The 23,881-nt window shown below is 38.3% G+C and overlaps 1 pseudogene; it reads right to left on the bottom strand.

Moving 5' to 3' along the window:
• Positions 1–19,248: 19,248 nt before the first annotated feature.
• LOC140509248 (creatine kinase B-type pseudogene) lies at positions 19,249–20,532 on the bottom strand (annotated as a pseudogene).
• Between the last annotated feature and the right edge of the window lie 3,349 nt (positions 20,533–23,881).

Raw genomic sequence — 23,881 nt, 5'->3', positions numbered from 1 at the left:
AATTATCACTATTACTGTGACTTACTTTATTACTATTACTATTACTTCTACTATTTCTATGATTTATGACTATTACTATCACTATTTATAAATAAGAGTATTACTATCATGGTTGCTGTCACTATTACTATTACTTCTACTTTAGAAATAAAAGGATTACTATCACTATTCCTTTTTTTCTACTACAACCATTACTATTACTTTTGTTACTTTTGCTTTGACTATTGTTACTGTTGCATTGTTAGTGTCACTTTTGCTTTGACTATTGTTACTGTTGCATTGTTAGTGTTACTTTTGCTTTGAGTATTGTTACTGTTGCATTGTTAGTGTCACTTTTGCTTTGACTATTGTTACTGTTGCATTGTTAAGTGTTACTTTTGCTTTGACTATTGTTACTGTCGCATTATTAGTGTTACTTTTGCTGTTACTATTGTTACTGTTACTATTATTGCTGTTACATTTGTTGCTATTACTTTTGCTGTTACTGTTGCTGCTGCTCTGTGCCTCTGATGACCACCTGGCTCTCACGTCTGTTTCCAGGGGAGGCAGCGGAGGCTGTGGCTCAGGGGTCTTGACCAGGAAGGGACATTGAGGATATCCTGGTCAGTGAAGTGGGAACTCCCTAAACTCCCTCTGGCAGGAATACCATCCTGCCTATTTGTTCTGTGTCTTTTTTCCTTCTATAGCCAACAAGATTCCTTGTTTTTTAGGTTTCTGCCCTGGGCCCCATTCCAAATAAGGGAAGCTATGTTTGGGGTGTGTCTCATTCTGCTTCTGTTTGGTGTGCAGGTCTTAGAGACAGATTTTCCCCATAAACCAACCTTACTGGAACAAGAGAGCTCAATAACGGTCCTCTTCAAGTGTTACTTGGTAAGGATCTCTCAATATTTCAACAAAGCTAACCCTAGAGGCCCATCCTCTTAGTGGGGAGTAACTGATGCATTTGGTTATGTCCCATAGGGGCTATCAGTCAGTTATTTGATATGCTGATAGGCTAGGTCTCAAGATGTATATTTCTTGGCCGGTGCTCAGTGAGCATGGCCCCCTTGGCAGTCTGACCATCTTGCATCAGTAGCAATGTCTGCTCTCATCTTATTTTCTAGGCATGAGCCAGAGCATCACCCAACTGATCTTAATGTGGACCCCATAACTTTAGAGAGACAAAGTTTGCCTCTGGAGCAGCACAGACCAGAGCCACTCATCTCATTAACTCTTGCCCTCTCACAAGGCTTATGGAAGTGACTTGATCACTCAGTGTGGCACTGTCTGCTATCTTTCCCATTCATCCAATGTGTTGGATGTTCAGACAACTAGAGGAGCAATATTGACATTCTGTGACCGACTCTTGGAGATTGCAACTTAATGTCATGTGGATCTGTCCATTCTAGTGGGTCTGGCCCTTCCAGAGCCCCTCTCTTTTTTCACGATGCTGCTTAAGCACTATTTTCTACATGAAGCTTTTCCTGATGCCACCAACTACTTTTGCCCTCCCTCCCTAACTACCTTGCATTTATTTTCTCAAGTTATTCTGTATAAAGTCACATACAACAATAACAATATCTAGCATTTATATAGTACCTACTATTTGTCACACACTGTGCTAAGCACTTTATAAATATTATCTCACTTGATCTCCACAAAATCCCTGGGAAGTAGGTGCTATTATTATCCTCATTTTACACTGTAGAAACTGAGGCAGAGAGAGGGGAAGTGGGTCACCTAAGGTCACATAGCTGATAAGTATATAGTGCCTAATTTGTGCTAGCAATTATGCTTATCACATCACAACCATTATCTCAGTTGATTCTCACAACAGCCTTGGAAAGTAGGTGCTGTTATATAATTGAGGAAATTGAGGGAGACAAGAGGTTAAATGACTTGCCCAGGGTCACACAGCTAATGTGTCTAAGGCTGGATTTGAACTCAGGTCCTGATTCTAGGCCTAGTCCACTATCCACTGTGCCACGTATGTTCTTCCCCTGTTAGAATGTAAGCTCCCCTTTTAAAATGTAACATCAAACATTAAATGTAACATTAAACATTAAAATGTAAGCAGCCAGGTGGCGCAATGTACAGTGCTGGGCTTAGAGTCAGGAAATTCAAATTTAACTTCAGATATTTACTAGCTGTGTGACCCTAGGCAAGTCACTTAACCTCTGCCTCAATTTTCTCAACTGTAAAGTGGGGACTATAGGAGTAGCCACCTAACAAGATTATTGTGAGAACCAGCTCAGGTAATATTTATAAAGCACTCAGCCCTGTGCCTGGAAGACATCAGGCACTTAACAGCTGCTTGTTCCCTTCCTTTCTTTGTGGATAGGGATTGTTTCATTCTTTGTCATTTGTATTCCAAGCACAATTCCTGATACATAGTGGTTATTGTCCTTCATCTTCGAAGAGGACAAAAATGACATCACCATTGTAAAGTGAAATTTCAGTGTGTCTGACTGTGGCTGATCAGACCAATATGAGCTTGGAACACTCTACCACAGGTTGGGCACAGATAGTCTGTATGAATATTTGGGGTGGATATCCCAAATTTGTGCATCCTGTATTTACTTTGTGCTGTCTTGATTTTGCTTTCCTCGAAGAGCACAGCACCTTTTCTTATGTGGGCATGCCGTCCTGAGCAGTCCTGTGCCAGTGTCTCCCATGTTGCACAGTCAAATCCAAAGTTCTTGAGAGAAACTTTGAGAGTGTCCTTCTATCATTTCTTCTGGCCACTGTGTGATCACCTGCCCCATGCAAGTTCTCCGTAAAATAGTCTTTTTGGCAAGCGTGCATTTTGCATTCGAACAATGTGGCCAGCCCATCACAACTGTGCTCTCTGAAGCATAGTTTGAATACCTGGCAGTTCAACTTGAGCAAGGACTTCAATGTCTGGTGCCTTATCCTTCCAGGTGATCTTCAGAATCTTCCTAAGACAGTTAAAAATTGAAGAAATTCAGTTTCCTGGCATGGAGCTGGTAGACTGTCCATGTTTCACAAGCATATAATAATGAGGTCAGCACAACAGCTCTGTAGATCTTTAGTCTGGTAGTCAGTCTGATACCTCTTCTCTCCCAAACCTTTCTTTGGAGCCTCCCAAACACTGAGTTAGCCCTGGCAATGCGTGCATCAACCTCATTGTCAATGTGTACATCCCTGGAAAGTACGCTACCAAGGTAAGTGAACTTATTCACAGCATTCAAAACTTCTCTGCTTGTTGTAACCGATGGTTCCATGTATGGATGATATGATGTTGGCTGATGGAGCACTTGTGTTTTTTTCATGTTAATACACCAAAAATGCATACTAGGAGCTTTATAAATGCTTATTGATTGATAGAAGTTCTGTAGCTCTGAGCTCTTTAGCACTGACCAGGATGTCAGAATGATGCTTTGACATGGCCCTTCCCTTTCAGTATACCAGATTTTCTGGTCAACGCCTTTCCTGTTCAGTAAATGAAGTCAATGAAAACCTTGTTTTCCTCTAGAGAACATGTATGTGTTTGACATTGGATCCCATGATTCTAGAGTTTCCCTTCCTGAGACTAGTTAGTTTAGATGATTGCCAGGCTTCTTGATAGTTCACCAGTTTATAAGGTGGGGGTGGACCAGATGATGTCTGGAATTGCCCTTGCTTCTAGCCTAGTGACCTCATGTTTCCAAGTTAGCAGTGTAGGAATGTGGCCATCCAGGTTTTAATGTCCAGCTCTGCTGCTGATCAGAGATACCATCATCGGCTTCTAGTTTGAGCTATTACTTTCTCTCCTCTGCATGGAAGGTATTTCCCACTTATTTCTCTCTAAGGGAATCTCTTATTTATTCCCTTCTTTCCCTGTTTCCCATCCTCATCAATGTATCTGAGTGACTTTGGTTGGCATACATGGCAGAGAGAATGGCTTGAAAGAGTTTTTAAATGTATTTGGTGAATGCAGATGTGAGGGCAAGGGTGTTTGTTGCTGTTGGATCCACTCCAGGAAAGTAACATGTACTATTGGACCAAATTACTAGAATTAGAATATCTCTATACCCATAGATCCTCTTTCCATTCCAGGCTAATTTTGAGCTAATATCACAGACTTTAGAGTAACACAAAGTTATCCTATCCCACTTGGAAGTTTTTGTAAAGTTCTGAATTGGAGAAGAGATACTCTAGAGGCAAAAGGTCAAGCTGTGGCCATAAGTAATAGGAGAACCTATAGATCGTTACTATTATTATCATCAGAGAGAGTGCCCTATTATCCCTTGTGGCTAAGTCAGCTGTGTAATAACATGACCTGAGTCTACCAAGACTCAGGCATCCTTTGTTCTCTCTTCCTGCTTACTCCCAAGAGATGATGTTTTTGTTCAGTCATTTCAGTCATGATCGACTCTTTATAACCCTGTTTAGTGTTTTCTTGGCAAAGACACTGGAGCAGTTGGTCTTTTTCTTCTCCAGCTTATTTTATAGATGAGGAAACTGAGGCAAACAGAGTTAAATGACTTGCCCACAGTCACATAGGTAGTAAATGTCTGAGGCCAGACTGGCACTCAAGAAGGTGAGTCTTCTGACTTTAGGTCTGGCCCTTTATCCACTGTGCCACTTAGCTGCATCCCAAGAGATGGATCCAGAATAAAAGAAAGAATATGTACTTTCTTTCCCTTTTGCCTAACATAGATTGCTCTAATGGAGTTAGCAGAGCTAGTTTGAATTCTAGCTTGGCTACTTACATACTTTGTGATCAAGAGCAAGTCACTTAACTGATGCCTGTGCCCTTGCATTTGAAATGAAGATTCCTTTCCTGCTTGAAATCCTGAATCCCAGATTTTTCCATTTTCTGAGGAAGTCAGGTAATTAGAGTATGTTCATAGACCTCATTCTTCCCCGTCATTTAACAATGGGCTTATTAATAATGATGCTTCTTCAGATTTATCTGGCATCTTTCATCTGGAAACCCCAAATCAGTTCATAATAACAGTATTCTAGGTGAGAGTAGGGAGGAAGGGCCAAATTTAGGCAAAATAGTAAAATCAATTACGTGTTATATTTTCTTCTGTAACTTCTCGCTTCTATTTGTGACATACTCCTCTCTCCTCATGTCTCACAGATGCCCAGTCCCCTCATGTTGCTCTCCTGGCTATTCAGGGCCCCTCCTACTTCATTTCAGGTTTGTATAATAGTATCCTCTAATGCTAACCTGTGGAAAGGCAGGATGTTATAATGGAAAGAGCACTGCATTCTGGGACAGACCATTTTGAATTGCAACATGTGGGCTTGAGTAAGTCAATTTACCTTCTTTGGGCTTCAGTTTCCTCATCTAGAAAATGAATGGATGAAGCACTAGCAAAGATGGCAGAATATGAAGTAGTACAGCCCAACTCACAACTATGCCAACTCAAACCAAGAAGGAGCACTAGATGTGGAAGGTGATTAGGAAACCCACTGAGGAACCATAGTGGGCCATTTCTGTAGCCTGAGATTGTTGATTCTTCCCACAAAAATAGTCACCAGCACAGGGACCATGACCAGACCTGCAGCTCTATTTCTTCAACCCTAGACAGGATTCTTGATCAAGCCCATTTTGGCATAGCCAGATCTGGGACTAGAAAATGAATGGATTGGGCTTGATAACCTCTAAACTTCCTCTAAATTCATAATCCTTTCCCTTTCTTTCCCATCAAAATGTACCTGTGCTTCTTTGGAACCTTGCATCCAGTCACTTCATAAATTTTATAAACTATTTACATTTTGCTAAAAGTTTTATACATAAATAAATATCAAATGATAATTTTATAAAATTAATAATTCATGCTAAGTGGTACAGTAGCAAGAATCCTGAATTTGGAGGCAGAGAACTTGGGCTCTAGTCTTAGCACATCCAGGTCTACATTTATGGTTCTAAACTACTTTACCTTGGAAGACCATGGATCTGGAGGTGGAAGGTGGAGGTGGAAGCCATGGAGGCTAACCTACTAATGTTATAAATGAGAAAATTGAGGCTCGGGGAGATTGTGACTTGTTTAAAGTTACACAGACAAGATCAGAGGCAGAATTTAAACCCAGGTCCTTTGAGTCCAGAATCTCTGCCCTGTGCTATGTTACATCTTTGGCTCTCTATTTCTTCACTAGTAAAATATAATATTTTGTTTTGTTTTATTATTTTGTCCATTTTTCTAACTTTATTTTCTCTTGGACCTGAATATGTAGTTGAATGTTTGTATTAGGGATGTGCTGGTAAATTTTTAACAATGAGCTTTCTGGAAAAAAAAAGTATGCTCAACTCACTTTTAAGTTTAATCTGTATGAACATTTTCTCTATCATTTTCTTAAGTCTAGAGTAGACAATTGATAAAATGATAAAAGAAGAAAAATAGATCCAATAAGTCATAAATTAACTTTTAAAAGAAAAATGAAAACTAGGCCAGGATGGATTTACAAGTGAATTGTATTGAATATTTAAAGAACAATTAATTTCTATGATACATAAACTGGAAAAAAAAGAATAAAAATGTTCCTACCAAATTTCTTCTCGGACACAAATATGGTCTTGATGCCTAAATCAGGAAGAGTCAAAACAGAAGAAAAAACTATAGACCATTTTTTTCTAATGGACATTGATGTAAAAATTTTAAATAAAATACTAGCATGAAGACTGTAGTAACATCTTATAAAGATCCTACATTATCACCAGTCTGGACTTATACCAGAAATGCAAGACTGGTATGATATTGGGGAAAATATAAACATAATTGACCAAATTAATAATAAAAATCATACGATTATATCAAAGGATATAGAAAAAGCATTTGACAAGATACATCCATTCCTATTGAAATGCTAGACAGGGAGAAGGGGATGGATTCAAGATGGTGGAGTAGAAAGACGTACATACTCTAACTCTTCCCCCACAACACATAAAATACCTGTAAAGAAAGACTCTCAACAAATTCTAGAGCAGCAGAAGCCACAGAACCACAGAGTGGAGGAGATTTCCAGCCCAGGGTGACCTGGAAGGCTGATGGGAAAAGTCTGTCACACCAGATGCAGAGCAGAGCCCAGTCCAGCATTGGCCCCATGAGGCTGGGAGGAGGACCAGAGCAGACCTTGGTTCACAGATCCTTCAACCCACAGACACCAAAGGCAGCTTCAAAGGTCAGTGAAAGGGCTTTTTCACTTCTGTTACAAGGGAGCAGGGTCCTCCCCCAGCCCTGACCACAGGTGGTTGCAACAGCGGACAGAGTTGCTGCAGTGGTTGGCAGACAGCAGGCAGCATCCATATTTGGATAAAGCCCCTGGGGGAATTGAGCAGTTGATCTGAATCTCAGTCTTGAACTGTGCCACCTTGGAGGAACTGAGATCTTACAGGTCCCCAGAGTATACTGTACTCTTGACAAAGGATCCAGAAGTCAAGTAACTGGTTGGGAAAATGCCCAGAAAAGGGAAAAAAAATAAGACCATATAAGGTTACTTTCTTGGTGAACAAGTATTGTCTCCCATCCTTTCAGATGAGGAAGAACAAGGTTTACCATCAGGGGAAGACATAAAAGTCAAGGCTTCTGCATCCACAACCTCCAAAATAAATATGCAATGGTCCCAGGCCATGGAAGAGCTCAAAAAGTATTTTGAAAATCAAGTAAGAGAAGTGAAAGAAAAATTGGGAAGAGAAATGAGAGTGATGCAAGAAAATCATGAAAAGCGAGTTAACAGCTTGCTAAAGGAGACCCAAAAAAATGCTGAAGAAAATAACACCTTTAAAACTAAGCTAACTCAATTGGCAAAAGAGGTCCAAAAAGCCAATGAGGAGGAGAATGCTTTAAAAAGCAGAATTAGCCAAATGGAAAAGGAAGTTCAAAAGCTCACTGAAGAAAATAATTCTTTAAAAATTAGAACGGAACAGATGGAAACTAATGACTTTATAAGAAACCAAGAAATTACAAAGCAAAACCAAAAGAATGAAAAAATGGAAGATAATGTGAAATATCTCATTGGAAAAACAACTGACCTAGAAAATAGATCCAGGAGAGACAATTTAAAAATTATGAGACCACCTGAAAGCCATGATCAAAAAAAGAGTCTAGATATCATCTTTCATGAAATTATCAAGGAAAACTGTCCTGATATTCTAGAACCCGAGGGTAAAATAAATATTGAAAGAATCCACTGATCACCTCCTCAAAGAGATCCAAAAAGAGAAACTCCTAGGAATATTGAAACCAAATTCCAGAGTTCCCAGGTCAAGGAGAAAATATTGCAAATAGCCAGAAAGAAAGAATTCAAGTATTGTGGAAATACAATCAGGATAACACAAGATCTAGCAGCTTCTACCTTAAGGGATTGAAGGGCTTGGAATATGATATTCCAGAAGTCAAAGGAACTAGGATCAAAACCAAGAATCACCTACCCAGCAAAACTGAGTATAATACTTCAGAGGAAAAATGGTCATTCAGTGAAATAGAGGGCTTAAACCAGATCTGAAAAGAAAATTTGACTTTGAAACACAAGAATCAAGAGAAGCATGAAAAGGTAAACAGGAAAGAGAAATCACAAGGGACTTAATAAAGTGGAACTGTTTACATTCCTACATGGAAAGATAATATTTGTAAAGCTTGAAACTTTTCTCAGTATCTGGGTACTTGGAGGGACTACACACACACACACACACACACACACACACACACACACACACAAGCACACACAGACATATATATAGAGAGAGTCAGAGAGACAGAGCACAGAGTGAGTTGAATAGGAAGGGATCATATCTAAAAAAACAAAATTAAGAGATGATAGAGGAATATATTGGGAGGAGAAAGGGAGAAATGGAATGGGGCAAATTATCTCTCATAGATGAGGCAAGAAAAAGATTTTCCAGTGGAGGGAAAAAGGGGGGAGGTGAGAGGGAATAAATGAAGCTTACTCTCATCACATTTGGCTCAAGGAAGGAATAACATGCACGCTCAATTTGGTATGAAAATCTATCTTACACCACAGGAAAGTAGGGGGAAAGGGGATAAGCAGGGTGAGGGGGATGATGGAAGGGAGGGCAATGGGAGGAGAGAGCAATTAGAAGTCAACACTCTTGGGGAGGGACAAAGTCAAAAGAGAAAATAGAAGAAATGGGGGGCAGGATAGGATGGAGGGAAATGTAGTCAGTCTTACACAACATGACTATTATGGAAGTTATTTGCAAAACTACATATATATAGCCTATATTGAATTGTTTGCCTTCTCAGTGGGGATGGGTCAGGAGGGAGGAAGGAAGAGAAGTTGGAACTCAAAGCTTTAGGAACAAATGTTGAGGACTGTTTTTGCGTACAACTCGTCAATAAGAAATACAGGTAACAGGGTATAGAAATTTATCTTGCCCTACAGGACAAGAGAGAAGATGTGGATAAGGGAAGCGAGGGATGTTAGAAGGGAGGGCACATTGGTGGAAGGGGCAATCAGAATGCATGGCATTTTGGGGGGGGAAAGGGAGAGATGGGGAGAAAATTTGGAACTCAAAAGTTTTGTGGAAATGAATGTTAAAAACTTGAATAAATAAATAAATTTTTTTAAAAAAGAAAATGCTAGACAGCATAGGAATAAATAGATCTTTCCTCAATATGATAAGTATTAGCTATCCAAAACCAAGAGTTAGTATTATCTTTATTGGAGATAAACTAGAGGTCTTTCAAATAAGATCAGGAATAAAGCAAGGATGTTTATTATCACCATCACTATTTAATATAATTTTAGAAGTGATAGCTATGGCAATAATATGAGAAAAAGAAACTGAGGGAATGAGCATAGGCAAAGAGGAGACAAAATTATCATTTATTTTGCAGATAATACGATACTTTATTTCAAAAACTGTTTGTCACACAGCTAATAAGTGTCTGAGGCCAGATCTGAGCTCATGAAAATGAGTCTTCTGACTCCAAACCCAGCACTTGATCCATTGTGTCACCTAGCTATCCAGTAAAAAAATAATTGAAGCAATTTACAACTTCAATATAGTTGTGTGTTATGAAATAAACCTATAGAATCTTCAACATTTTTGGATACCACTAACAAAATTCAGCAGGAAGAGACAGAGAAATTCCATTTAAAATAATTACAGATAGTGTAAAATACTTTGGAGTCTACCTGACAAGACACGCAAACAAGAACTATATGAACACAATTACTAAAAACTCTTTATACAAATAAAGATAGGTCTAAATCAATGGAGGAATTAATTGCTCATGGGTAGATCGAGTCAATATGATAAAAAGGGCAATACTACCTAAATAAATTTATTTATTCAGTGCCATGTTAATCAAACTACAAAAGAATTATTTTATAGAACTAAATGAAATATTGAAATTCATGTGGATGATCAAAAGATCAAGAATATCAATGGAGGTAATGAGTAAAAAAAGGAAAAGAAGAAGGCCTAGCAGCACCAGATCTCAAATTATACTACAAACTCATAATTGTCAAAATGATTTGGTACTAGTTAAGAAATATAGACTTTGATCAGTGGAACAGATTAAGTATATAATACTCAGATGCAAACAAGCATAGTAGCCTAGTGTTTGATAAACTCAGAGATCTCAGTTATTGGGACAAGAACTTAATATTCAACAAAAACCTTTGGGAAAACTGGACAGTTGTCTAGTAGAAACTGGAAACAGACCAGCATCTCATACCATACATCAAGACAATCTCCAAAAGGGTGCATGATTTAGATGTAAAAGGTGGTATCAAAAAGTAGGGGAGGATGGAAGAAATTACCTGTTAAATCTATGGCTTGGGGGAAAAGTCATAACCAAACAAGAAATAAGGAAGTCCATAGGAGGTAAAATGGACAAATTTGATTATGTAACATTTTAAAAGTTAATTTACATATAAAACCAGTTCAGTTAGAATTGGGAAATTGGGGAAAAAAAATCTTTGCCACTAGTTTGTCTCATAAAGATCTCATTTTTAATATATGTGTATATCTGGAATTCAATTTTGTAAGAAGAAGAGCCCCCAAACTAACCATTCTCCTATAGACAAATGTTCAAAGGATATGAATCAGTAGTTTTCAGAGGAAGAAATCCAAATCATCAATAGCCATATGAAAAAGTGTTCTAAATCATTAATCAGAGAAATACAAATTAAGTCAACTTGAACTTCTACCCTGGTACCTACTGAAATAGTGAAGTTGATAACAAAAGGAAAACAAGTTTCCAAAAAAATAGGTAGATTAATGCACTGTTAGTGGAATTGTAAACGTGTCCAACTATTCTGGAAAGCAATTTGGAACTACGCCCAAAAAACTATTAAGTTGTATATACCCTTTGACTCACCGATACCACTATAATTTCTATTCGCCAAAGGAAACAAAGAAAGAGAAAAAGATCCCATATATACAAAAGTATGTATAACCCATCTTTTTGTGGTGACAAATAATTGAAAACTGTGGAGATATACATCAAATGGGGAATGGCTGAACATGTTATAGTATACAAAGGTAATGGAATATTACTGTGTGGTAAGGAATGACGAAGGGAATGGTTTCAGAGAAACCTGGGAAAACATGTATGATTTGATGCAAAATGAAGCGGACAGATTCAGGAGAACAATTTACACAATAACAAAACTATTGAAAAGATAATTGATTGTAAAAGACAAACAACTTTGGAAGAATTAGACACTCTGATCAAGACAGTGACTAACCACATTTCCGGAAGACTAATGATGAAACATGCTGCTTACCTCAAGAGAGAGAAGTGATGTACCCAGAGTACAGAACCAGGCATATGTCTATGTATCTATATCTATCTTTAGCTATATCCCAATAGATATATAGATGTCTGTATGGAAATACAGATATAGACATAGATGTATCTATCTAGCTACTTCTATATATACATACATATACGCACATGTTTATATATGTATATGAATATGTGTGTATATGATATAGCCAATAAGGGAATTTGTTTTGTTCGACTGCACACACTTGTAATGAGTTTTGTTTTTCTTCCCTTCTCAGTGGGTGAATAGGAAGGTGGGAAGGAGAGAATGTGAACCTAAAAATAAAATAAAATTGAGTCTGAAAAAACAAAAAACATTATCTGATTTGATCTTCCCAATAACCCTGAGAGGTAGGTGCTGTTATCATCCCCATTTTACAGGTGAGGAAATGAGTTAGAGCAGTTAAGTGACTTGCCCAGGGTCACACAAATAGTAAGCATCTGTGTGGTCAGATTTGAACTCAAGTTTTCCTTACACCAGGTCCAGCACTTTATCCGTCGTACCACTTAACTTGCCTCAATGAATGTAGGGTTCACAGAAATATAGTATTTTAATCAAAGGAATGAATGTCTATGTAAGAGTTCAGGAACCAATAGGGAAGATATTTTGGGGTCTCCCCAGTCCTCTAAAATCATACCACATAGACATTAGCTTACTCAAAAGGGATCCCCAAAGGAATTAAGCAGCAAGTTGGTTCCCCAAAGACAAAACAGTGTTGATACAGGAATTAAGGAGCTCCCTTGTGTTTTTCCACCACAGTTTAGCTTCATTCTCTGGTGCCAGAGGTACAGCTGAATGGGGTCAACTCACAAGAGGTAGGTTGATGGAGTGGAAAGAGCCTTGGACTTAAATCAGGAGACCCAGATTCCAATTCTAGTTCTAATATTTACTAGCTGTGTGATCATGTGAAAGTCACATCTCCTCTCTGAGCTTCCATTTCTTCTTCCATAAAATGAGAATGTTAAAATGTAAAGCAATATATAATTGTGAATTAACATTATTATTATCACCTCCATTTCCTCTCATATACCAACGTCAACTCAGAGGTTTGAAAGGGAAAGAGACATTGAGTAAATACTCCTAGAAGTGGTTTAATTTTACATGTAAGATTTTATTCTTCTGTATAAGGTACAGAAATAGTAAGTCTCTCCCTCTGCCCCCATTATACAGATAGGGAAACAGGGTTGTATTCTAACAAGGCTTTGGTAGGGTTAATCCAAAAATTCAAGTCTTCTAACTCCAGAACTGTTTCTATTACTTTGCGCTGTCTTTATCAGATATGAAAGTCAATTTTAAAAATTTCCTATCATATGTTTCCAATTTGCTGTCATCAATCCAAGTTTCAATAAGGAAAAGGTCAATAAGAAGTCAGGAGAAGTTAACTTTGTGCTGCGTAAATATCTATGGGCGTACACTTATTTTTTTTTCCTTGGCCTCTCAATTAATTTATCTCAGGGTCCACAGGAAAGAGAATCATGAACACACTACTAGAAATCTTGGCGGTAAAGACCATTTTATGAGAGAGGTAAGGAACAGACCACTCTCTTCCTTTGGAATAGAATATTGACTTTGTCTGGTTTTTCTAGAGCTTTCTTACATTAGTAGGTAGAGAAGAATGTGGAATTTCCTCTTTTCACAAGAAAATAAAAAGATCATGGAAATAGAAGCAGAGTAGGGACTGGAGGAGGGGTGGTATTTGGTGGAGAGAGTAGGGAAGTTGGGTCACATTTTTTTTTTCCAGAATATTCTTTAACATGAAGGGTCTAATAGAGCCCTGAGCTAACTTTTAAGAAGTACCATTTGGGATGAGTTAATGTAGAAAATTTTAATAAATTGGAATATTTTCTTTCTACTTGGTTTGGACAACCTCAGTGAGGCTAGGGCTTGTTTTCTTTTTCAGATTTCACATTATAGGTAACTGAAAAAGACATGACACCTTTCTTTTATTATATGTGTAAAATAAGGGTATGGAACTCAATGGTCTCTGAGGTCCCTCCTAAAAGTTCCAAATCTTTGATCCTGTGATCTAGGACCAGTATGTCTTAGTGGATTAGAAAACTGGTCTTGGAGCCAGGAAGGTGGATCCAAATGTCCACCCCTGTTATTTTCTGGCTACGCGACCCTGGGAACATCACTCACTTCTAAGTGCTTTGGACAACTTAGACCACAAGTTTCAGAAAAGGCACTGAACTGCATTGACAGGGGGAGTTCTTGACTAGGGTCTTCTGGTATCAGTAAAATCATTGGTGCAGTGCCTATCCCTGTGATCTTGTATATCTGCTGCTTTTTCAGGATTATATGTCAGGAAGTTTCATAATAAAGGAGAGGCTTATCTGAAATAGGGAAATATCTGAACTGTAGAATATGTTTGAGAGAAAGACAGTTTTATTATTCATTCAACAAATTATTTTACATAAATAAGCTATTTATATGTTTCTAATTTATATAATTTTAAATACATTTATAATTTACACATAGTTATCAGAATAAAAACTGACAGTTTAATCAAGCATTCATTAACCAAAGACCATCTTAGACGTACTTAAATGAATAGGATAATTAAAATATATAAATCAATACCAAAAAGAAATTTCCCTTAAGGTTAACCATTCTTCCTCAGCTTTTAAAAACCTATCAATTTGTCATCAAACCCTTTATTTCTTAATGCAAAGCCAAGAAGTAAGTGCAGTTTTGAATCAGACAGGGTCTAACGTAAGAATATCCTTGCCATAAAAGAATTTGGAAAAAACTGAGACAACCCCAATAAATTGCTTTCTGTGAAACAGTGGAGGCAGCCAAATACCTGGGATTATTACTGATTTCCTTGTAAGTTAATTCATAGCTGCTTAGATGAGTCAGGACCTTGGTACCTGCTTTCTCTCTCACCATATTTCCAGGAGATACAAGATGGGACCCAAACTGATATTTCATCAGGAAAAACGTTTTAAATGACTTTCTCCTTCCACCAACTTGCTAGTGACTACCTTTGGTTAAGAAACTAGGCCTGCAACGATATGACTGAAAGGCATGAAACAGAATTTCTCTCTTCTTCTCTCTTTCCCCACCTTCTCTGCCCACTCACTCTGCTTCTTTCTTCTCCCCTCCTTCTTTTCTCACTTGTACTTTAACTCTCCTTTTTCTTATCCCTTACCTTCTTAGATTCTGCTCAGAAGAATCACTGTAGGGCTATGGACTTCAAAAGAATGAAATGGAAAAAAATTTTTAGAGCCTCATCTACTTACTTCAACATATACATGGTGCTTTCTTCTCAAGAGGTGTACCTTTCCCACGCATTCCCAGTTTAGTCTGTTGGCCCAACAAAAATCTATATATGTTTAAATAAAGGACAAAACCATTCCTTTCCCTAAAGAGATTAATTGTTCAAATAACTCCTCCTAATTAATCACAGTTGGAAAGAAACAGATATGGAATGACCACGCATAGGTACACGTGCACCACATAACCCTGAGCAAATCAATTTCATATCTCTTCAGAGTTTAGAAGAACAACCAGTTGTGGCCTTGGGCAGTGCTAGGGAGTTGGGTTTTTAAATGTGCCTTAATTTTGCTTTCTGCTTAGTGGGGAAGGATAGATAATACTTGCCCCTACTTTACATGAATGCCATGAAGTGCAAGTGGGACAATTTTAATCCTTAGCTTAATGTATTGCTATATTTAGTCTTTGGGGCCATGGGATCATGGTGGTTTACAGAGATAGGGCAAGGAGCCAGGTCTGGATTAGGAGAGTTGGTTAGGCAATGGGAGTAGGCTGTGACCTAGGAAGTACCATTTAGCTAGCATTTAAGGGTAGAATAGGGATTTGGACCCAGATAATAGATTTCATGCATGTGTGGGGTGTATGAGGTGTTCAAGAGGACTAGCAACTCTACTGGAAGGGCTTGCCAAGCTCTTTTCAGGGCTGTTCATCCACTTTGGGTATCTACCTGGCACTCAATATTCATTTCTGACTCTAAGACACTGTAGCATGCACAGCAGACACACCCCGGAAAACCATCTTGACAGACAGCCTAAACTAGGTTGAGGGTAATGAACCTCAAACTCATCAGTGAGTTCGGGGAAATGCCTGTCCTAAACATGTGAAGAATGGGATGACTGGAAGAGAGAGTCAGGCTGATGACTTTGTACAACTCTACCTCATTTAAGTCCAATTCGTGCATAAGTCAGAACCCTCATAATAAATTAGTCCTCTTCAAAAATGAAAGAGAAACAAAACTGGGAGTTTTGGGTACAAGAACAAATTAGGATCACAATATACTCAATGCTTGTAACATATTCTGTAATTGCTGTGCTTGTAACTTTCAAGAATTGAGTTTGGATAATGAAAGAGAACCGCTCAGGTTTTGTGGAATGGCCCTACTACCAGGAGCTCACCCAGAACATTGACCTAATCAAGAATGTGTCATAAGTGTGGCAAGAACTGTACCAATGAATGGGCAGAGTACAATACTGAACAGACCAACTGGTATTGCCATAGGACTCCTCAATGACCTATGGAAGCCATTTAGCTAGCAGTTATTACTTATGTCTGAAATATATCTGAACAGATGTATAAAATGGAATAGATCTAAAATCGACTGTGTCTACAGAGACAAGTGAACTGGAGAATGGGGTGGCTATTCAACTGAATTCAATAAGTAATGTGGAGGGTAATTAATAATAACTGAGGAAACAATCTGAGTAAAAGTAATTTACTGACTAGGCAGTCAGAATAAATGGGTCAGCGGACTCCCCAGTTAGTCCAAAGACCCCAAATACAGACAAGCAGATTTTTATGCATAAAAACAATCAACTCAGACCAAGTAATTACAATAAAAACAATTAACCAGAATATAAAATTAGGTAATCTAATTTCTAATTGAAAGAAAGTTTAGGGATTTTCCAGGTTGGGAAGTGGAAGGAGTGATTTTCAGAGTCTTCTATTCATAAAATGAAAAGATGTTGATTTATTGCATCCACCTGCATGTCTGAAGGAATATATGGCTTATAGAATCTATAAATGCAAGAGAATACATTTGGCAGTACAAGACGGAGTCCATGTTCATGTGATAGAAGCTGATCGATTCTTTTTATCCCCATACTAAGCCACTCCATATTCTACATGGTCTTCATTTTATCTCATCAGTTCTCCTGTTTTGATTAAAATGGAGGGGCCAACCTGATAATCATTACTAGAGAGCAAAACCCTAAAGAATCAAAGACAAAAATGAAACTGAAACACAGGAACTCTAACTAAGAACAATCTGAGATGCTATTAGATTGGACATGAGAACCTTCCATCAAATAAGACCACATTGATGTGATTCTTCTTTTCCTTTAAAAAGGTGACTTTTGTTGTACTGATAGCTTTCCAATATACCATGAGTAGTATGCCTATGTGTAACACACACACACACACACACAATTTGAAACCCGTCTAAATGGGAACTAATGACCCCAAACAATTTGTGGCAGGGCAAGATACTAGGTTAGAACCATATAAGTTATTATTAGGTATCCAGAAGCCCACTGGTGGTAGAATCAAATAGGCAGGAACTAGGCATGTAAAATGGCATTTGCAAGAAGCATTGGCTGTGGAATTAGAGGGTTTGGGTTTAAGCCTCTCTAAGGCGAACACTATCCATGTGACATTGGGCAAATTGGTTAATCTTCCTGGGTGTCAGTTTTCTCATCTGCAAAATGAAGGAGTTGTGTTAGATGGCCCCTGAGGACCTAGTTCTAAGCCAATGATTATACAGACTAGGAGATCTCAAACATCTAATGACAAAATAAAGTGATTTGTAAAAATTTGGCTAGTTCATCAGAGGTCATGAAATCCACAGAAATCAAAAAGTAGGGAAGGGGGTGGGGATTCCAGGCAAAAACATCCAGGTAGCAGAAAGATCAGATTCTAATCTAGGCAAATAACCGACAGCAGACACAATAATGGAGATACTTTGATATTAAGATCAGTTCAAGTCAAGGAGATTTTTATATTTCTATCATCTGGGCAGTAAATCAGTCCCAGGGTACAGCCAATTAGCAAGGAAGTGCCACACTTGGCACTTTGGTATAGGAGTGCTGGGCTACCTTAATTTGTTACACACCTGTTAGAGTGATTGACTTTGGTGCAAAGTCACTGTGATGAATAGGACAGGTATTTTAATAGCAAGACAGCCTGAAAAGGGTCCATCAAATTCAAGTACTGGAAAACGTCCTCTTAACTTCCTCCCCCCCCATTGAAAAAAACAAAACAACAACTCTCCAAACCATTTAGGTTGGATGTAAAGTTAGAAATTGGATGCATGATAGATGTGAGCCAGCAGCATATAACTGATGGAGATTTATGCAGAACTGATATAAAAAGATGTCATCAAGGACATAAATGAACAGGAATGAGGGCAGGTTAGTCTTGTAAAGAAAACAAGGTATACTAGGTAGACAATTTGTGTATTGCACTTGAATTTGTGGTTAAAAGACTTCCAATGTGGTGGGTAGATCTTCTACAGAAACTTTCTGGAAGGGCATGGACAGGATGAGAAGGCATGGATGAACTGCTATCTGCAGCAGAGGGAAGGACTACCCACGAATCAATGAGATCCATCCAAACAGTGAAGTGGAATTAGAAATGATAATTAAGTTTGAGGGTGGTGAATCTTAGTGCCAACTGCTAAAGCTTTAGGTCTTGCAAGCAACTCATGAGACAGATCAACATGCTTAAGAGTTCCTGGAACTGCAGTGAATTGTCACATTTATTATTTTTCATTGATGATTTTTAAAAATTAAATTTTATTTTTTCAGTTAACAGAAATATATGTCCTCTGGAATTATGATTGGTCACTGTATTGGTCAGAATTTTTGAGTCTTTTGAAGTTGTTTGTTTTTACATAGCTGTTATTGTATAAATTGTTCTCCTTGTTCTGCTTGCCTTACTCTGCATCAGTTCATATAAATCTTCCTAGATTTGATGGAAACTGCCTTTCTCATCATTTTTATGGCATAGTAGTATTACATTACATAATTTCCTCCTCCATTCCTCAGTTAATGGGCACCTCCACTGTTTCTAGTTCTTTCCCACAACAAAAAGTCCTGCCTTGGATATTTTTTGTACATATATGAGTCCTTTTCCATTTTCTCTAAATTTTTTAAGGTATGGGCCTAGTAGTAGTATTTCTGGGTCAAAGGGTATGCAGTTCAGTAAAAGTTAAAGTACAGTTTCAAATTATTTTTCAGAATGGCTGTACCAATCCACAGCTCCACCAAAAATGCATTAATGTGTCTGTTTTTTCATAGTCCCTACATTTGTCATTTTCTTTTTTTGGTCAACTTTGGCAGTTTAGTGGATTTGAGGTAAAATCTCAGAGTTGCTTTAATTTGCATTTTTCTGATTATAAGTAATTGGGAGATATTTTTTTAAATGGTTTTTTTTTTGTTTTTGTTTTTTGCCCTGAGACCTGAGTCAGGCCAAAGCAATAATTTTATTATTTCAGCATTCAGCAACATCTCAGCCATCAAAATAAAACTCTAACACCGAAGGATTGAAGGAAGACTTCTCTACACCATGATTAGGTAGGCTGCATCCAGAGCCCCCCAGGGCGCCACAGGCAGAAAGGATGGTGGTTATTCATTCATCCAATAAATTAGGAAGCGCAGAATTCAGGGGGCCAACTGCTCATTTCTGGGCTGGCATAAGGTCATCAATGGACTGGCCCTGCTCCAAATGCTTCTCCATCTCAATGAGCAGCTTCACACCGTCCACCACCATCTGCACCAACTCCATCTCTGAGAAGCCCAGTTGGTCAGCATTGGAGATGTCAAAGACACCTCCCAAAGCTGCTGTGTCCACATCCCCTCTTCTGCAGTCTCAGTTTCTTCAGAACCTCACCAAACTTCTCAAGCTTGCCCAGGTGGGGAAGTTTGGTGTGGACACCTGCACGTAGACCTGTGCCCAGGTTGGAGGGGCATGTCAAGATGTAGCCCAGGTGAGGATTTCCACATGAACTCGTAGTTCTTGGCCTTAAAAAGGGTTTCAATCTGGGTAAGCCTTGTGCAGAAACGAGCGAACACCTCCTTCATGTTACCTCCCTTCTGCATGGAGATGACCCTCAGGTGATCTTCCTCACTGATCCACACCAGAAAGGTCTTGTTGTCATTGTGCCAAATGCCCCTGCCATTGAGCTAGTGTCGGGCCACCCCAGAAGCCAAGAGGAGTGGGGAGACAAGCTTGTCAAAGAGAAAGTAGTCATCAATCAGCTGCTGCTGTTCCTGCTCAGTCATGTTCTTCAAAGGGTGGTACTTCCCATTCAGGTCACCTTCCAGGCTGGCCAGAGCTTCCACAGACAGCTTCTCTATGGCACGGCCTCGCCCTAGCTACAATGTGGAGGCAGGCAGAATCCTCGGATGCTCTGGCCAGTTCGAACATGGGAACTCAGAACATAGTTCGGATCCAGGTCATCACCACCCTGCAGATTGTCAGGGTTAAGATCAGTCTTATGCTCATCAGAAGGCTTGTAGCCTCCATGTCTGTCCTCAATAATGGGATCAAACAGTTCCTTGAACACTTCGTAGCTCTCTTCATCTCCAGCCACACAGCCCACAGTCAGATGAATGGGTGCCCTGGGTTGTCCACACCGGTTTGGATGACATCATCCAGGGTGAAGCCTCTTGATGTAGCCTTATCCCTGAGGTTTTCATAAAGCTCAGGGGTCAGCACCATGTGGTTGTTGTGCGAGGAGAGGTTGGGATATTCCTCCTCGGCGGGGTAGCGGAACATCAGCATGTTGTGGCTATTGGAGAATGGCATGATGGCAGGAGGCGAGGGCGCTCCGGGGGTCGCGGACGACGAGCGGGTTGCGAGGATGCTGCTGCGGCCGCGGCGGCTGCTCGGGGATCCCAGGCCACCTAAGCTCGAGCTCAGTCACCGAGTCCTCAAATGGTTTTTGGTAGTTAGAATTTCTTCCCTTAAGAACAGCTGTTCAAATACTTTGGCAATTTATTAATTGTGGAGTTTCTCTTACAAGAGCTTATATTCTTATAATATTCTTACTGTATTTGAATAAATTCCTTTTATATCTCAGAAATGAGAAGTGAAGCAAGAAACAGAATTTTAAAAAGCATTGGGGATGAGGACAGTGGAAGGGATATAAATTATGGTCACCTGTGCTTCTTATATATGAACTTTTCCAATTGTGAATTTAATGGGTATCCATTCTTTCCACTGAAGTTGTATGTATTTGGGGGATAGTGGAACAGATTTCTGAGGAAGATACTTTATTGTTATTTAAAATGTTTTTGCTTTGAGTTAATTGTGTTCTCTATTGATAAGTAAATACATTGATGGGGCTCATGAACTATAGTTTTGGGAATGTGGGTCCACAGAGTACTTTAAAGTTGGGGTGGTACCCTGATAGACCCAACTTTTAAGTATGGTTTGGGAAGTCAGCCCAGAGAGATGCTGTGTTGTTTTTTTTGCAAATATGTTAGCTTTTCCTTTGAGAATTTAGATACTATATCATTTGATTTCTCTAATTTAATAATATTTTATTGTTTGTGACACATTTAAACATGTAGTTTCCATATTTATCCCTTGGTAATTTTAATTTTGTCCAGTAACATGATTCCAACTGCTTTTTGAGAATCACCTGAGGCATGGTAAATTTTTATTCTATATGTCTCTATTTTTAAACATTTCTCTTAGATGCAGCAAATTGTTGGGTTTTGTTTTCTTAACCACTCTTCTACTCTTTCATTTTGCTGTTGTTTTATCCATTTATACTTAATATTATGATTGTTAGCTTTGCATTTTCCTCCATTTACTTATTTTATATAAGTTTTTTTTTATCAATTTCCTTTTTCAAGTCAGTTATTTATCCCTTTGTTTAGTTGTGTTTACACTGATTTGATGCTACACTATTCCCATAGGTTCTCTCTCAGCGAGTTTCTGTTTATCTAACCTCTCCCAAGTTCCTTGAATTGACTTAAATTCTTTTGCTTCCTTCTTTCATTCCTTCCTTTTTGCCTCCCTTCCTCCTTCCTTCCTTCCTTTCTTTTATTCTTCCATCCATTGTGTGTTTGTCCTTTGTTGCTGAAGAAGACCATGCCATCAGAGAAATAATGACATGGCATGCACTTGACTTTGTTTTGAGTGAGTAAGGGCTGTGCAGGTCACCAGCCTCACTTCTCCTCCAGAGCCATCTGAATCCAGTGACCAGATATTCATCAGGATGACTGGGGATGACCCAAGATGAGGCATCTTTCCCCAAGAAGATTCAAATCTCTTGTTCCTCCATGTTGTGACTTTAATGTCTTAAACGATTCTTCATATGCATGGGACATCAGTGTGATCCTTTTCTCTCTCCAGAAGACATGCTACTTTAAGGTTACAACCTTCAAAGATTGCAGAACCATTGTCAATGAGCTCCCCTTTTGATGCTCATCTCTGCCATGTGTTTCTTTAGAATATCTTACCATTGCTTCAGATTTTGCCATCTCTTGGGTGCAGAAAGTTTCTTATCAGATTTAAGGTCTTTGACCTGTGCACTTAGTTTATTATATTGACTTAGCCTACCCATGAGCTATTAATATTTCTCCAATTGTTTAGATGTCTTTATCTGTGTGAAAAGTGTTGTCCTTTGTAATTGTGTTCAGATAGTTCATGTGTTTGTCTTGGTAGGTAGACGCCCACGAATTTTATATTGTCTGTAGTTATTTTAAATGAAATTTCTCTATTTCTTCCTGCTGGACTTTGTTAGTAATATATTAGAAATGCTGATGATTTATGTGGATTTATTTTATATCCTGCAACTTTGCTAAAGTTGTTAATTATTTCAACTAGGTTTTTTTAGTTGATTTTCTAAGTATACCCTTGTATTATCTGCAAAGTGTGATAATTATGTTGCCTCTTTGCCTATTCTAATTCCTCTCATTTCTTTTTCTTGTCTTAATGCTCTAGTTAGCATTTCTGGTACAGCAGTGAATAAGTGATGATAATGGACATCTTTACTTTACCCCTGGCTTTAGGAAGGCTTATCCCCATTACAGATAATGCTTGCTAATGGTTTTTGATGGCTACTACTTATCATTTCATGGAAAGCTCCATTTATTCCTATGCTTTCTAGTGTGTGTGTGTGTGTTTTTTTTTTTTTAGTATGAATGAGTTTTGTATTCTGTGAGAAATCTTTTCTGCTTCTATTAAGATAATCATATGATTTCTGTTGTTTTTTATTATTGATATGGCTAATTATGTTGATAGTTTCCCAAACATTGGGCCAGCCCTGCATTCCTTATATGAATCCTATTTGGTCATAATGTAATTTTTGTGATATATTGCTAAAATCTCTTTGCTAGTATTTTATTTGAAATTTTTGCATCATTATTCATTAGGAAAATTAGTCTACAATTTTCTTTCTCTATTTTTGCTCTTCCTGGTTTAAGTTACAGCAGCATATTTATGTCATTAAAGGAATTTGGTTGAATTTCTTCTTTTCCCATTTCACCAAATAGTTTATATAGTACTGGAATTAATCATCCTTTAAAGGTTTGGTAGAATTCACTTGGATCACTTGGATCGCTTGATACTCTCTTCTCTCTAGATTTTTGGGACATCACTCTCTTCTGGTTCTCCTTCTACCTCTCTGACCACTTCTTAGTCTCTTTTGTGGGATACTCATCCATGTCATGCCCTCTAACCATAGGTGTCCTTCAGGATTCTGTCCAAGACCTTCTAAACTACTTCCCTTGGTGATTTTATCAACTCCCATACATTTAATTAACATCTATATTCTGACAATTCTCAAATCTTCCTTTTCTGCTCAAACCTCTCTGCTGACTTCCAATAATGTATCTCCAACTGTCTTTCAGATATCTCAGATTACATCTTAAACTCAACATGTCCAAAGTGAACTCATTATCTTTCCCCCTTAACCTTTTCTCTACCCCCATCAACTTCTGTATCATTGTTTATCCTTAATTTTTTCCTTTTTAAAATTTATTTTAAACTGAAATACACAAAAGAAACATAAAATTAAATATTAAAACAAATTCAAAGTAAGAAAAGAAAAAAAACTGCCATGTGTACAGCAGAATATGAGAGGATTCAAAATATAAAGCAATAAATTTCCATTTCAAGCAAGCCTATGTAATAAATACTACTC

The sequence above is a fragment of the Notamacropus eugenii genome, chromosome 5, assembly GCF_028372415.1.
Source record: "Notamacropus eugenii isolate mMacEug1 chromosome 5, mMacEug1.pri_v2, whole genome shotgun sequence".
Taxonomy (NCBI): domain Eukaryota; kingdom Metazoa; phylum Chordata; class Mammalia; order Diprotodontia; family Macropodidae; genus Notamacropus; species Notamacropus eugenii.
This window is presented reverse-complemented; position numbering and strand designations above follow the sequence as displayed.